Genomic DNA, 16,402 nt, shown 5'->3' on the forward strand with positions numbered 1-16,402 from the left:
CTTGCCTTGCAGCTTTCCCAGACGGAGGTAATGTTAGTGCAGAAGAAGGCCGGGGGAGAGAATCTCAACTCTGTTTTTAAAAAAAGGAAATATAGGAGAACTTACAACAGTGTTGGTGATGATCTGCTAAGGAATTAGTGCACCTAAGCCTCCAAGCAGAAGCTAACTGACCAAAGGATTTTCTACAAGTCTTTGCAGCACACATGACAGAAACATTAAGTGATTGAGTTGGTGGCCCGTATAGACTGTAGTGATGGCAGAGGCAGCCATAAAAATATTTCTCCGAAAGTCTTACGCTGCATATACAGTGTCTCTTCATCTTTAAATCCTTATTTAAACATAATTTACAAAAACTAAATCAGTTTTTATTGAAGCTAAATTCACAGTCAAATGTAAATTAAACTCTAAAAATCATTTAAAATTAATGATAAGCCCAAGAGGATAAGGTGTGTTTGATTTTTCCAAGATAATGATTGGCTTTGTGGATAACAGATTTTAATTCCTGAAGGAGGATGAGACCAATATTGCTTTACATACCCTGATATTACTTCATAATATCCAGTCTTTTATAAACAGTTCTCTTCCTGCTCCCCCTTCCTTCTTCCTTTTAATAGGAGGCTGTATTTTTTTTTTTCTCCATTCACCTTGTAAAAGCATTCACCTTGCCCTGAAGCAATAGATATAGACAGAACATGACCTAAGAAGAATTAATGGAATTTTATTCTTCCTCTCTCCCATTTTCATTGTTACCTCAAAATCCATTTATTACCAAAGGCAATTTTTGGAGGGGGAGAGGTAGCAAAGAATCCTAAAGCAAAATTCAGAGCATTTTGAGAAAGCAGATTAATGGGAATTGCAAGTGGACTTGAGAAGTTCTAAGCTTGATTTGTATTTTCATATTGACTGTTACTACAGACTTCATCACAGCATTAGGAAAATATCACAAAAATACCAGGGCCTAACAGGTAAGGTTAATCACCATAGAAAGGTAAATGAGTTTATTAATTATAAAATTAATATGTTTTTTGAAGATGTAAAAATTCACATTGATTCAATCCAAAATATTTTTTCCATCATATAAATTGTCTCAAGAACTAAGAAATGCTCACCCAGAGAGCCCACTGTGAGATAATGTATCCATGAAAAATCTTTTTAACTTTCAATTTTAAAAGGGATTTTAACAGGTGATTGTTCTTTCAACTGTGCTTTAAAGTTAATAAATGGAAAATAGTGTGGACTATTGAAGTGTGTTATTTAAAATTTTTTTACAAACTTATGCTTGCCTGTTTTAAAAAAATAAAATGCAGACTGGAAACACAGCTGTTAGAACTTTGATAGAGGTTATGATTTTCAACAGTTGAGCTAATAGTTTATGATACAGATGGTACTTTGGGTAAAGCTAAAACAATAATTGATGGTTTCTGTTTCTCTTCTCCTCTATTAGATTCAAAAGAGTGGAATACCTTTTTTCCAATACAGGAATCTTTTTCAGTTTCCAGTTACAGCATATATCAAATAAACAACTTTTCTGTTGCATATTCTGTACTTCTCCACAGTAACCTGGGTGTTGCCCCCACTCTCTTCTCATTATGGTAGGCTTCCCTAGATTTGAAATAATAGTTTTGAGGAAATCCTACTTCTCAATACTAACCTGCAGTTTGTAAAGCCTATCTTCAGGCCAAGGAACATATAATTTTTCTTTTAGAATACTAAAACCAAAGGCCTGCATTGCTCCAAACAAAATTAGCTAACAAAACAAAAATTCTCTGAAGCAAAAATGGCAGGCACCAATGTCATATACTTTTAAAAACTCAACCACAGAATTACTAGAAATACAGATATATTCCACATTTTGACCAGGTAAAACAAATCTATGTTTCAAATGATAGATAAAACATAGAGACTATTTTACAAGGAAAATAATTCTTTCACACACTTTTTGTTAAGTTTTGTTTTATAACATATGTTCAGACCAAGTAAAATTTAAGTGATTAATCATTTTTCATCTCATATTCCAGTGTTTTTGACATAGCATATTTTATTTTTAATTCCTCTGATGATTTTTATTCTGAAAAGTAATGTAAAATAAGTCGATTTTCAGCATCTGCCACTTGTTCGGTTATCATACAGTAAGGATTCATTTATAGCAGTAGTCTATTCAAGGTTTAGAGGTAATAAATAATGGCTCAAAATGCCACATATTAACAAAATTCTTCTGTAGGCTTTACTTTTTAAATTTATTATGTAATTCTACATTATGAACTACTGTCCAACATATTACTGTCAGAAACTAGCTTTATCTTTAATTGCAGTGCAGTTTGTCATTTACCCATTGACTGGAGTTGAAGTAAAAAGTTAGAACACAAAACTGTGATAGTTACTTTCTTGTACTAATTAAAACTTGTTTTTAAGACAGATTAGCATTTGTAGGATTTTTTTGAATCTTAAAAAGTGCTTTACTTTTAAAGTTAGATTCATCCTAATTACAAGATGTATTCCTAACAAGGGTTTTCTAGTCTTTCATATGAAGATTTATAAAAGAGAGAGGACACTGGGTGGGAAAGAAACCCACTACCTTGTGGTAGTTTTTCGCTTTGTGCTCTTGTAAGACTTAAAGGAGTTTGAGTCCTAGGAGAGATAAGATCAGGAGAGTTGTTGTATTACAGCATATTCCCCCCACCCTCTCCCCCAAAGATTTCTCAATAGAGGTAGGATACAATGCATAACTTATTTGGAAGGCGTCTGTAATATATAGTCATCCCTCACCTCCACATTTAAAAATAAATCCCAAATCTGTATTCTCCGTCAGAGAAAACTTTTTAAGTTTTGTGTGAGTTGGGAAAGGCTTTGATCCTAGAGTTCATTGGACGCGCTTTTCGAAACCTGTTTGCAGTTCGTGATGCTGATAACTTTAAAAGCGACCTACAGACTGCCTGGCTCTCCGCTCCCCTTGCTGGAGCGGAGCGGCTCTCCCGGGCTTACCTGAGTCGCCTGCGCCGGGGCCGGGCGGGGACCGGGCGGGGGCCGCAGTCGCGCGGCGTCGCGAGCGGGCTGTGCGCGCTCCGGGAGTCGCCCGAACAATGCGAGCGGGGCGCCGAGCGCGCCCGGCCTATGGGCGTTACGTCACTGAGCTGCCTTATAAGGCGCTCCGCGTGTGCGGCGCGGACGGCGGGGGCGCCGGTGACAGCCAGACCCGCAGCGGCGGCGCTGCAGCGCGCCCCGGCCCCGCAGACGCTCGGACCGTGTGAACGGCCCGTGGGTCCCGGCTCCCCGCGGAGGGGAATGGGAGGCCGGCCGGGGACGCTGGCGCCCTCCAGCCGGGCTAACCTAGTCTTTGGGGCTCATGGTCGATCAGCTTGTAACTTTTATTCCTCTGGGGCGCTAAAGCTTCTGTTATTGCTTGGGATTCTTAAATATACATCATGTTATTCTTATGTATGCTTTGTAAATATATTTTTCTTAAGTTTGTTTTCTGCTCGCTGGGGGCGGAGGGAGGGTGTGGAGGCGGGAAGTCTCTCTCTTTTTCTTTTTTTGGTGGTGGGGCACATCTCCGGGAGTGATTTAGACTTCAAACCTTCTCTTTCCTCTTTGTAAAGAGTAGGGGTCCTCAGAGGATAGTATTTTATTTCCTGATGATGTAACTACCAAACAATTCTTCAAGTGATGATGGGAAGGCCAGATGAAATCTTATTTTTTTCAGTGTTTTTCCTGAAAGAACCTCCTCATTCCTCATTTCTGCATGCCTGTGTTTTAATGAAAGTAGTTAAAACTAATCGGTTTATTTGGCAGGGACAGTATTTATTAAAGAAATTTAATGTTTTGTGCTGTACTTTCAAGATAGTATAAAAATAGAACTTCAAAACTAGTTTTAATTCATCTGTTCTCTTCTACAAAATGAAAAAAAAACAGAGAGGAAAAAAGAAACCAACAAAATATGACTGAGTTAAGCTTGCTACCTTTTACTCTGGGACAAGTTTACTTCTTTAAAAACTTTTTCTAGTAAATGAGAATTAACTTCCTAATTGCTTTGCACATGGATAAGAGAAGTAATCTCAAAAAGTCCTAGCCAACTATATGAATCTGCTAAGTAAATTAGAGACATGGCTGCCTCATTTGTGAGTTTCAAATAAACTGAGTAGTTTAAATAACTTGAGTCTGTTTAATTTTTTAAATTACATTAAAATAGGATTGCTCCCTATTATAGTGTACATGTCTATGGAATTATTGTTTCCATATGTTTCGTCAAACAGAAATAATAAAAATAGTCTGCCTGTTTCTTTTCTTTAGTGTGGAGTGGAGAAAGGCTGGTTGCAGAGGATTTATAGTTAGTGAAAATGGTGTGGAGAAAAGATGCAGGGCCCCAAAAGAAGTGTGTATCATCTTTAATAGTGGGCTCACATTGACAGTTCTAGATCACTCTACCTGTCTACTGAGAAGCATATTAAACTAAGCCCTGCTTTTTGTATATACTCTTTTAAGAGAAGTGAATGACTATTCACTTCAGCTGAACTTAAACTTTAATATTTGATTTGCAGTTTTGTATTAACATTTTAGATGTTAGTTTGTTGGTTTTAATGGTTACTTTGCCTTATGTTGTGTGTGTGTATGTGTTAGTCACTCAGTCCTGTCTGACTCTTTGTGACCCCATGGACATAGCCCATTAGGCTGCTCTGTCCATGGGATTCTCCCAGCAAGAATATTGGAGTGGGTAGCCATTCCCTTCTCCAGGAGTCTTCTGGATCCAGGAGTTGAACCTGCGTCTCCTGCATTCTTTACTATCTGAGCCACTAGGGAAGCCCATGAAGTGTATTTAAATCTTTTGTGTGTGTGTGTGTATGTGTCCTGTGCTTACCTTGTACTTATTCAACATACTTTGAGATTTTTACACTGTTGCAAATGAGACAAAATGACTGTTACGAAAGTTGCATGAAGCACAAATTCCTGAATCTCAGTTCCAAACTGGTACGGTAAAGTACCTCTACCCAAAGCTAGCATTTTTGTAGCTTGTTCTGCCTCCTTTCCACTCTGATGGATACAGAGACTTCCTCACATTTGACACTGCCTTTTATTTCTTTCTTATATTTTTGTACTTCTGCTTTGCATTTATGTCTATGCTTTTGACTTCCCAGTTTCCCTGTAAAATTGTCAGGATTATTTCCTCATTTTCTTTGTTGAAGAACTGAAGACTAGAGAAGTTAAATGGCTGCAAGACTTGTCTAGGATTCTTGAAGCAAATAAGACTCTGATGCTGGGAGGGATTGGGGGCAGAAGGAGAAGGGGACGACAGAGGATGAGATGGCTGGATGGCATCACTGACTCTATGGACGAGAGTCTGAGTGAACTCCGGGAGTTGGTGATGGACAGGGAGACCTGGCGTGCTGCGATTCGTGGGGTCGCAAAGAGTCGGACACGACTGAGCGACTGAACTGAACTGAACTGAACTGAACTCCCAAGTTCCTTTGCTGTTACTCCCTGAAGCACTGGTCCCTGACACAGCTATGACTCAGCCTTGCAACGAAGGTCATGGTATGTGACCACTCTCTTCAGGAACCAGTTAGTGACTCTCATTGGTTGAGCTTGTAGCACACACCAGTCACGGTGCTTAGTGCTCTGCATGCACTCCATCATTCAATCTGCCTAACATTCTGAGGTGGTTTATCCATACTTTTCAGATGACAAAACACATTTGAAAGGGTAAAATTGCTTGACCAGTCACACTGCTGGTAAAGTAATGAAAAGAAAAATTTGAAGCAGTGTTTATATATATACAGGCTTAGTCTTACCCTACCTTAGGGATTTACTCAGAATCTCTCAGAGGTGTTGTTAGTAAAGAAATAATCAGATTTAACTGAGAAGTTTGTGTCTTTATTTTCCAGACTGAATGTTGAACTAAGAAAGCTAAAACTCATGCTCTTCAGGGGCTACACACCAAAGCCGCCCTGATTGTGTGCTGAATAACCCCAGGGAGTGTTGTTTACATTGGAAACACTGTGGATTTGTATATTTACTAAGATAGTTTTCTTGAGACTGTTGGCGACACGTTCTAATAAACTTAGAATATTGTAACAGTTCTCCAGCAGTTGTAAGTGGAACATTTTGAAGGAGGGCACCCAGGGTGCCCTCCCCAGAAGGGCACCCTGGGTCTTATAGTGCACACTTCAGCCAGCCATTGGCGTTGTGCTCCACTGCCACATGTCAGTGAGTAGGCTTTTATCTCCTTTCCTCCTATCAGCATTCTCTTGGCAATGTAGTTTTTGTTCTTTTAGCTTCTAACGTATTTATTACGAAAAGAATAGCGATGTGACCATTGTGCCACAGTCTTGGCCAAGGAAGTTGTTACTTCCCTTTTTACAGAAAATTTCACTGCCCAATTCCTATGTGACTCTTCATTTTATAATCAAGAATTTTGTACAAATAAGTATACCTACAAATAAAAGTCCTTTCTACAGTGAGTAAGCTGATTTATAATCTAAATCAGCAATAGTTTAAGTTATCATTTGGAGATGGTACAAAGGAATTTTTCTAAGTTAATTGCTTTCTAATGTGGAAGTAAAGTTTGTAGGCAACAAGGCTGGAGACTAGGATATATTGACTTGATTGAACTGTGTGAGGTCACTTTTGTTAAATAGTCAAAAACAGTTGAATATCAGCAGTTTCCCATGGTTCAAGCTATTGCCAGGAGGTTATTACAGTGACCACAGCAACCAATGTCATTAGTAATGTCCACAATGTCATCATTATTTAACTGTTTTAAAATGCCATTAATGTGTTACTAAACATAACAGAGCCCTTTTCTCTTTGTGAAGTGACTGCTCTTTCTTTCTTGTCCTGTCTCCATGTCTTTGTTTCTTCTTGTGATTGGTGAAGTCTTTTAGTCATCCGAATAAGTGCCAGAGAAGCAGTATTCATAATTAGCTGAACCTTTTCTAGAACCGCCCATAATTTTTGCTGTTGGCTCTTTAATCAGGTAAGGGGAGATGTACACTGTTCTGTGAAGCTCTGCTGTAAGCTCTGGGATGGTAATGCTAACTCTGAATGGGACACATTTGCCCCTTTGCCTCTCATAGGGTTTACGTGGAAACACTGTAACAGGCAAAGAAAAGCAACAATTTTTATTATGGGCATGGTCCTGTTATGAGAAGCGAAGGGAATGGGGGCAGATCCAGGATGGCATGGGGCGAGGCAGAATGCTGTGGTCCTCCATTGCATCAGGCTGAAGTTAGATTGGCCAGACCATGAGTCTTTGGTGCTAAGACACTCCTCCTGACAGAACATTCTAACATCTCACGGACAGACTTCTTGCCACATGGCTTTGCTGCTGAGCATTGGACAAGCCTGACATGGGCTTCTCTGCTGCTCCACAATTAAGGAGGAAGGCTAAAGGGACTGAGCACCACGATGGACAGCTGTGGAACATGGAGCCAAAAGGAATGTCTGAGGGTGAAAACAGCTTCTCTCCATGCCAGGGAGAATCAGTTTTCTGACCTACCTCTTTCTTTTTACCCTTCTTTCAGTTCCCTGGTGTTATCTGCCTCACTCTGTACACATAAACGCCCACATGAAATATACCACGTCCCCAGGCAGCACAGCATTTAACATGCACACAGAGAGCTTTCACCTGCAGTTAATGGGCTGCAGTGAACTTTAGTTTACGTGTAGGTCGTCTTTTTTACCTGCAGCTCAAGTCTCCTGTCCCAGGCCTCCATATGTGTGCACGCTTAGTCACTCAGTCCTGTCTGACTCTGCAACCCTGTGGACTGCAGCCCACCAGGCTCCTATGTCCAGGGGGATTCTCCAGGCAAGAATTTTGGAGTGGGTTGCATTTCCTTCTCCAGGGGATCTTTCCCACCCAGGAATTGAACCCACATGTGCTTGGCAGGCAGATTCTCTACCACGGAGCCACCTGGGAATGCCATTCATACTTTAGCTGACTTTGATTTTAAAAAGGGACCAATCCTTTGAGAGTTAACTTGGGCTGATAACAACAGTATCAGTGGTAATGTTAGGAAATGGGAAGCCCTTTATTCACGTTAAAATGAATGCTATTCTGTGGCTTTAAAAATTAATTTAAAAATAGTTCAGTGCCCATGTCATAATTTGGAAAATGAAAAAAGTCAAAAAGACGTTTTACAACTAGTCCTACCACATGATTACTGCCAGCTATTAACAATTCCATGTACTGTGTTTCCTTTTAGTCTTTTTCTAAGCATTTGTAAAGCATGATTGTTTTCATACTGTGGGATATAATTGTATATTGTTTCTTACTTTTTTACCTTTTCTATATTTATTTTAATTATGTTCCTGTCTTTTCTATAGACATTGGGTCATTTAAAAGCATATATTTGCATATTTTCCCTAGAAATGGTGGGTCACGAAGCCAACCACTGACATCACCATTGTTTTTTCTTCAGTAAGTGAAACAAGGAAGTGCATAGTTAATGGAGACTCCTCTGCTTCAGAGACCTCCTGTTCTTGGTTTACGTGGGATGCTATGAGTTGACTATAGGACACTAGTGAGCCTGCCAGTTGGTGAGAAGGATAACTTGGAGAGAATGAAGTATTGATAATACGATGCCACCGTAAGATTATTAAATGGGAAGCAGGAAAAGCCTGCTATTTAGGTCCAGTCCTTTTGCTTATTTATTCCTGTAAACATTTTATGTTTCCTTGGTAACTAATAATAGTTTTGAGAAATTGTTGCACTCACAAGTATTACTGCAAGAGTAAAAAAAAAAAAAAATCCTCGAATCACAGAAATTAGACAGAAAAGACCTATTAGGTCATCTTCTTTGTCCCTTGCCAGTACAGATTGTTCTCAATACTTTGTTCAGTCCATTTTTTTAAAGGGACCTTGTAAACTAGTTTATGCTTCATGTCTTTTTAAAGTAATGCATTTTAAAAGCAACTTCTCTCGACAGATTTTTCTGTATCATTGTGAAGCCTAATTTCAGGCTAAGTATTTTTGGAGGAGGACCTATGGATTCAAAGTACAGTTGAACAGGTTTTTTAGTTGAAACTCATTGGAGCAGTTCAGGATGTTACTAGAATAGTTGACTAAGGATAAAACAGATGGGTGAGTTGAATTTATGTTTTCTTTTATCTCTGGAAGGTCAAATATAACAATGCATGAGGATAAACTTTTAATCATGTAAGTTCATTGAAATGGGTCTAGAAGGCCTAAGGAATAAAGCACTTAGGAAATAAAAAGGAAATAAGCGTAAAATGGCTCATTCTAAGGTTATTTTTATGAAAGAGACATTTTATGATCTTCCCTCCTGTCCCTGATTCTGCTTTGTCCATTATTTACAGTTGATCATTGCTTGTTGTGAAGGTGGCTTCTGGTTGTTAAATTCTTTCCCTCAGTCAGGCAACTACTTCCAAACCCCAGAGGGATAGAATAAAACTATCTCATGGAGCAGTCACTGGTAGTGGTATAGCCTAAATGCTTCACTTCCCTGCATTATGGCTAAAGATAAGATGTCTTCACTGGGATAAAATGACAGACAAATTAAGAAATGAGAAACGTGCTTTGAGTTTTATTAGGAAGGATGATTATTTCATAAAATCACGTTTTATAGTATAAAATACCTCAGAAAACATCTACTCTGCTTATTACCACTCTTTGTTCTCCCTTTTTAAGTTGATAATTGGAGCTCAGAGAGGTTAAAGGACTTGCCCCAAGGTCAAACAATAAACTGGTGATCCAGCCACTGTGTTTTATGGGTCTGCATGCCTCTGTTGGGAAACATGAAAAATCAAAAATGACTAACTAATGTGATTAAAGTGAAGTAAAGTGAAGTCGCTCAGTCGTGTCCGACTCTTTTCGACTCCATGGACTGTAGCCTACCAGGCTCCTTCCTCCATTGGATTCTCCAGGCAAGAGTACTGGAGTGGGTTGCCATTTCTTCTCCAGGGGATCTTCCCGACCCAGGGATCAAACCTGGGTCTCCCGAATTCCAGGCAGATGCTTTAACCTCTGAGCCACCAGGGAAAGAACTGTCAAAAAGAATGTATCTGAAATCCTAGTTATTGTAATATTAGTGTAATCTACCATGGTTTATACTAACTACAGAACTAATATGGAACATTAATGAGCAAGTTATTTACTTTATGGATTAAAAATGCAATAGATTGTTGCATTTCTTTTAAATTAAAGATCTGTATAATACTGGTAATCAACCCAAGCCATCAAGATTGGTAATGAGTTGACAACTCTGATCAAAAATATCTGAACTTTTAATATTAATACTGCATTATCATATAACAACATTGTCTTACATGCTTGCCAATTGTTTATTTTGTACATGAGAAATCCTTTTATAATTTATGTCACTAGGCATCCAATCTGCATCATAAAATACAGGTTTTGGAGGGAGATAAAAAGTTCTGTGTTCACCCTCAAATTGGAATCTCTCTCAGGTGAGAATTTCAACCTTCTTCCCAGGAATTGGTGCAAACACAGTTCAGTTGTCACTAGAGCTGAGTAGCCCCAGCGATTTGTTACTTCCTCAACAAGTCCACTCCATTCCAATCTAAAAACTGGCTTTTTCCAACTTCCACTGACATTCCTGATCTTTCCATGGAGCTGTGTTGAATAAATGCATTGCTTTGACATGACAGTTTTTTAAGTATTTGAAAGCAGTTTGTCCTCAATTGTCAGCTGTGCCTGTTTGATATGAGTCCTTTCACACCCTGTCTGTATGGTTTGGAGCTCAAAATGAGCAATTTACTTCTGTGTATTAGGATCATCTTCCCCTTCATAGACTTACAGACTTTGTGTGTGTACCTAAATTATCTAAGCATTTTAAGATAATTATCTAAGACAGCCTACACCAAACTACTGTGTCATTGAGCTTTCTGATCACCAGCCTCCTAATGAACAACCTCACACTTAAGTATTTTCATCATGCACTGCTCCTGTGATAATCTGGGTTAATCAGTTCTATCCTGTGTTGGTTTTGTTTATATCTTTGTTTAGTAACAATTATATATAACACATTTATTACTTAATGGATGCCATGAACTGTATGCTTTACATATAATAGCAACTTTGTCCACGTAATGACTCTGTGAGTTAAATAACCGAGGAACAAACAGAGAAGTGAGGTAACTTGTATAAGATCACAAAGCTAATAAAGAGTGGCACCAGGATTTGAATTGCAGACTGACTTCAGCAACCTCTGATATCACACTCAGTGTCTTGTAGTAGAATTTGGTCTTGGGGGCAATTGGTACTAAGCCTGGAGTCATGAAACTTTGTATCTCTCTTATCTGCCATCTAGTTCATTAGGCTTGCACTGTAGGATAGCAGGGGCTTCCCTGATGGCTCAGAAGGTAAAGAATTCACCTGTAATGCAGGAGACCCAGGTTCAATACCTAGGTCAGGAAGATCAGGAGAAGGGAATGGCTACCCACTCCAGTATTCTTGCTTGGAGAATTCCATGGACAGAGCCTGGTAGGCTACAGATCATGGTTGCAAACAGTTGGACAGGACTGAGCAACTGACACTTTCACTTTTGCTTCATGGGATAGAGTGAGAATGAATCTGGAGATCATCTGGTCAGCTTCCCTCATCTTGTAGTTTGTATAACTGAAACTCAACTGTGCAGTAGCCTGTTCAGGGACATGCAGAGAGACCATAGTTCAGGCCTGTGTGTGCACCACACTTTTCTGCTGCAGAACTCTGAAGTACTTCTGCTTGTACAGTTTCTTCTCTCTTCTCCTTCCTCCCATTCCTCTTCTCTTTCTTCCTTCCCGTCTTCTTCTCTCCCTCTCCAGTTATTTTTGGCATTGAAGCATTAAAACAACAGTAACAGTAATATAAATCACATTGAAAGGATCACTTAAAAATCCAACCATACTGTGTTTTAAACTGTTTTCGTTTATTGCCAGCTTCTGAATCTGTAAGTTTTTTATCTTTTCAGATTATGACATAGGTTTAAGAATCTTATCAAATATATTCTTAAAATCTCTCTGACTTAAGTTTCATAGTTCAAAGAAGATTTAAGGAGTGGGAAGGGAATGGCAAGGAACTGCTGTCATTTATTGAGAGCCTCATATGTGGTGGTTACTCTGCCCAGCCCTCTACCTTGGTGTCTCAAACCTGCTTTCCACTCTCTGAGATTCTGTATGAGGACTGGCACAATACCCTGCACAGGGTGAGTATTCCACAAGCCTGCTGAGTGAGGAAATGACTGGAAAGAAGTGCTTTGGATCCGGCAGGAGAAAGAGAAAGAGGTGATGACCATGTACACACTATTCCCACTCATTGACTCAGCTTTTACATCATTTTATGTGCCATTTATTTCACATCTGTGAAGGCACATGTGCGTGCAGGATGCTATGGGATCCTATTTGTGGTAATAGATTTTGGCCTTGTACTTTTAACTCAACATAAGTCTTGATCCAGAAACTATTCTTTATTACATTTACTCAAGTTTCTTTAGTTTCCTTGATCACAAATATTATTCGATAGGGAAGATTCCCCCATGGGATTGTATTTAATCATGCAAGTAGGGAAAAGTCTGTCATGATAGTGCTGACAGCCTGAGAACTTGAGGAGTAAAAACTGCAGGGACAGAGTTTGCTCCTAGCACTGTCTCTTGGCAAAACATAACTTGAAATAGAGCTGATTTCTTTTTAAATATAATAAATTCTAATGAAAACTGATCCAGTTGAGTTTTGAAACACATAGAATCAATTTTTAGTTACCATGAATGGCTCTTGCCCTAGTGATGACAGAATGTCCATGTTCCAATTCACTTACTCACATTGGGAATCTGGAGAGTCACTGGTGTTGACTTTGAGTGACCTCAAATTTATCTCCAAATGCTGATCTACTCTGATAAGATTGACAAAAGTGATACGTTTATCATAAGAATACTTATTTGTCTCATTACTAGTCTATGCCACTTAAGAGTGTGCTATAAATTAATTTTCAAATAAATCCTGTGAATAGCTCAATTATATTTCATTACCTGACCTTTCATTACAAAAATTAAAAGTTCATTCCTAAATGCAAGTATTTTAAATTAGCATGCATTCATAAACTTATATTGGCATTTCTTCACTTCCTCTTTTTAATATATCAGTAGGTTCAAAACATGAAAATGTCTTGTTTCATCTCTGATATGTGCTGACCAACTTTTGGTTAAAAGCAGATTCTATCCAACCATCCATTCTCTATCTATGGCTGCTGTTTGCTGAAACCTTGTGGAACAGATGTCTTCTTCCCTCCTCATTGCTTACAACCTCTTACCCCTGGCCCTAAAACACACACACACTGTGTAAGTACACATTCTGGCTTTTATGTATGCTCACTCACAACTACAAGAGAAAATGAAGAATAATAAAATTCAACTTTTTAGGTCAGGAATGAAAATCTACTTCCCAAAGGCTATCTATGTTACTTTTTTTGTCCAGTGCCAGTGACCATCAACGTATTCCTAGGAAATGGAAGTTCTTCACATTATATACTTACTCTTTATAAATGCTTTCCACCTAAATAAAATCCCTTTATATTAATATAGCTGTATAACCTTTCTTTTGATTAGTGGTTGCCTGATAATGTCTCTTTTTCCATATAGTTGGGAATTATTATTGTTAGAATTGTTTTACTCCAGCCTGACAGTCTTTGTCTTTTAATGTATTTAGTCTGTTACAGTGATTATTGATGTATTTGGATTTACTTTTGTCATCTTATTTGATGGTTCTGTTTTTTACCACCTTTTTTGCTGTTGTTTTGTCTATTTCTTGGCTTCTTTTGGATTTTATTTTTATTCATTTTCGCCCTCTCTACTTGGAGTTATACACTGTTTCTATTCTATTAGGAACTAATTTGCCTATACATTCTGCCTCACAAGTTAAATGATCAGAGTCTAAAGCTAATCGCTATTTTAATCCCACCAGAGACTTTAAGGACTTCAGAACACTTTTAAGCATACCTTCCCAATTTTTATATTATTGCTGAAATATCTTTTAAACAGTTCTTTTTTAAATTCTATAAGATATCATCATCATCTATTTTTGTTCTTTTAGTCAATGTTGGTTTAGATTTAACAACATATGTACCACTTTCTTTGCTTATCATCCCTTCTTTTATTCCATACTTCATCTGGGATCACTTTCCTTCAACCTAAATACATACTTTTGAAGTTTCTTTAGTGGAAGTGTGCTTTTTTCAGACTCCGTCTTTTTATTTATTTGAACATGTCTTTATTTTGCCCTTGTTCTTAGGAAGATTTTTACAGCAAATAGACTTCTAGGTTGTCTGTCGGGACGTTGGAAGTATTATTCCACTGACTCCCATGTTGCTGTTGAAAAGTCAGTCATCAGTCTAATTGTTACTCCTTTTGTCTCTGACTGCTTTTGTGATTTTTCCTTTGTCTTTTGTTATTCTATCATATGACATATTAAGTATAGATTTCTTCATTTTATACTTTCTGGGCTTCATTAAGATTCCTGTATGCATAAATCGGTGTCTTTCCTGACTTCTAGGAAATTCTCAGTGTTAACTCGCCAAATATGACTTTTGAATAACTTGTCTCCTTACATTTTAAAACTTAGACACATGTTAGACTATCTTACTCTAATCTTCATATCCCTTAACTATTCTTTCACCTGTTCCATCTCTTTAGCTCTTCAGGCTGCATTTTATTATCTCCTCAGATTTTTCTTTCAGTTCACTATTGTGGCTCATGTGGTAAAAAATCTGCCCACAGTGCAGGAGACCGGGATTCAATCCCTGCATCAGGAGGAACCCTTGGAGAAGGGAATGGCTACCCGTTCCAGTACTCTTGCCTGGAGAATTCCATGGACAGAGGAGCCTGGCAGGCTACAGTCCATGGGGTCGCCCAGAGTTGGTCATGACTGAGTGACTGACACTTGACTTGACAATTCCCTTTGCTGATCTGCAGTTATAGTTTTCATATCCAAAATTTTCTTCTTTTCCACTAATTTATCTGATTTTTTTGTAGTCTGTTACTTTTAACTAGAAATTTCAATCTCCCTTTTTAATATATTGAGAGATATACATGTTATTTGATAATTTAAATATGTGAGATCTGTAAATATCAGCAGCTCTGATTCTGATTTCTCTGGCTTTCAATCATTATGCATCATTTTCTAGTGTGTTTTTGGATTCTTTAAAAAATATGAACTTTAACACCTTAGACTTTTATATGTGGCAGTTCTTTGAACCTTGGGTTGAAGATGGCTTCCTCTAGAGAGGATTTACGTTTATTTTTGCCAGGTGCAGGCGGGTATTGTCAGCCCAGAATCTGTAGGCTTTTTATTTTTTTGTTTTTGGACCACCCAGGTAGTGTGAATTTGGACTGCAAATTCTCGGGTTGGGTGACATTATTATAAATACTCAGTGGAGTTTATCTCTTCGCTTCCTCCCAATGCCATAGTTTAAGAAAAGTAGTTTTCCTTACCATTCCTAGAGGTTGGTTTTGTTTCTTAGTCACCTTTACACCGATGGCTTAGCTCTTTGCAATCTCAACTTTATGTGGGGCTGGTAGGACCCTGGGCTTTGTCCTCTGTGCCCTACAGTGCCATAAAAAAAAATTTGCAGCATTCAAACAGTGTTCTCCAAGCAAAAGCCAGGTTGAGTTCTCTATCGCAGCATTCAAACAGTGCTCTCCAAGCAAAAGCCAGCTTGGGTTCTCTGTCACAGCATTCAAACAGTGTTCTCCAAGCAAAAGCCAGGTTGAGTTCTCTGTCACAGCATTCAAACAGTGCTCTCCAAGCAAAAGCCAGCTTGGGTTCTTTGTTGCAGCATTAAAACAATGCTCTCCAAGCAAAAGCCAGCTTTTGTTCTTTGTGTGCCCCACTATACTTCTGATTTAGAAAAAGTTCATATAATAAGCTTCCTTATTTCCTATCTCCCCAGATTTTCCCTTGCTCTTAATTCACTATCATTCTTTTACCCTTAAAAATGAAAACTAGTATTGGAATAGAAACAGAAGTAACGAAATTGAAGAGTTTCAATGGATAGAAGTGTTATTGAGGGTTCTGCTGACAGTGTTTTCTGATTTTGATAAAGCCTGAACTGTCTAGTTGGAAAAAAAAATAAAAAATCATTTGCCAAAGACTATTTGTTGGGATGTTACCATATTTTATTGCTAGATCATTGTTCTTTTTGATATGGTATGGTGACTAAATTTGTTCTAATATCACAGGAACTATTATTTCTGCTTGTGTATCTTTAGTTAGATGTGAGTGCCTGCATGTGTGTGCAAGTGTTTGTTAGAGTAGCTGCTTGTGTGTGCATATGTTTCCTTATCACTGTGTTGCAGGTGCTTGTCCTCAGCTTAAGAACTGAGGGAATGAGATTCTGAAGATGATTTTCAAGAAGGAATGATTTGAAGTCTTTAACAGTTGGGTGAACAGGTTTGCAGTC

The 16,402-nt window shown here is 38.4% G+C and overlaps 2 protein-coding genes across 10 annotated transcripts in view; one reads left to right on the forward strand and one right to left on the reverse strand.

Moving 5' to 3' along the window:
* The window catches only part of CMSS1 (cms1 ribosomal small subunit homolog), a 397,325-nt gene that overhangs the window by 56,223 nt on the left and 324,700 nt on the right, over nucleotides 1-16,402 (forward strand). The window lies entirely within an intron of this gene.
* Nucleotides 1-16,402, reverse strand: part of FILIP1L (filamin A interacting protein 1 like) — a 306,431-nt gene that overhangs the window by 43,282 nt on the left and 246,747 nt on the right. The window contains exons 1-2 of one of the 6 annotated variants that reach the window (XM_070368278.1): nucleotides 2,983-3,084; nucleotides 6-70 (exon numbers count right to left, since the gene is read on the reverse strand). The exons of 3 other annotated variants lie outside the window; for them this stretch is intronic. The gene's annotated coding sequence lies outside the window, so the exon portion shown is untranslated. Of the gene's footprint in view, nucleotides 1-5; nucleotides 71-537; nucleotides 668-2,982; nucleotides 3,134-16,402 lie in introns of those variants that run through there. 2 more of the 6 variants (XM_005896836.2, XM_070368283.1) reach the window with 2 other exon arrangements.

The sequence above is a fragment of the Bos mutus genome, chromosome 1 (assembly GCF_027580195.1).
Source record: "Bos mutus isolate GX-2022 chromosome 1, NWIPB_WYAK_1.1, whole genome shotgun sequence".
Taxonomy (NCBI): domain Eukaryota; kingdom Metazoa; phylum Chordata; class Mammalia; order Artiodactyla; family Bovidae; genus Bos; species Bos mutus.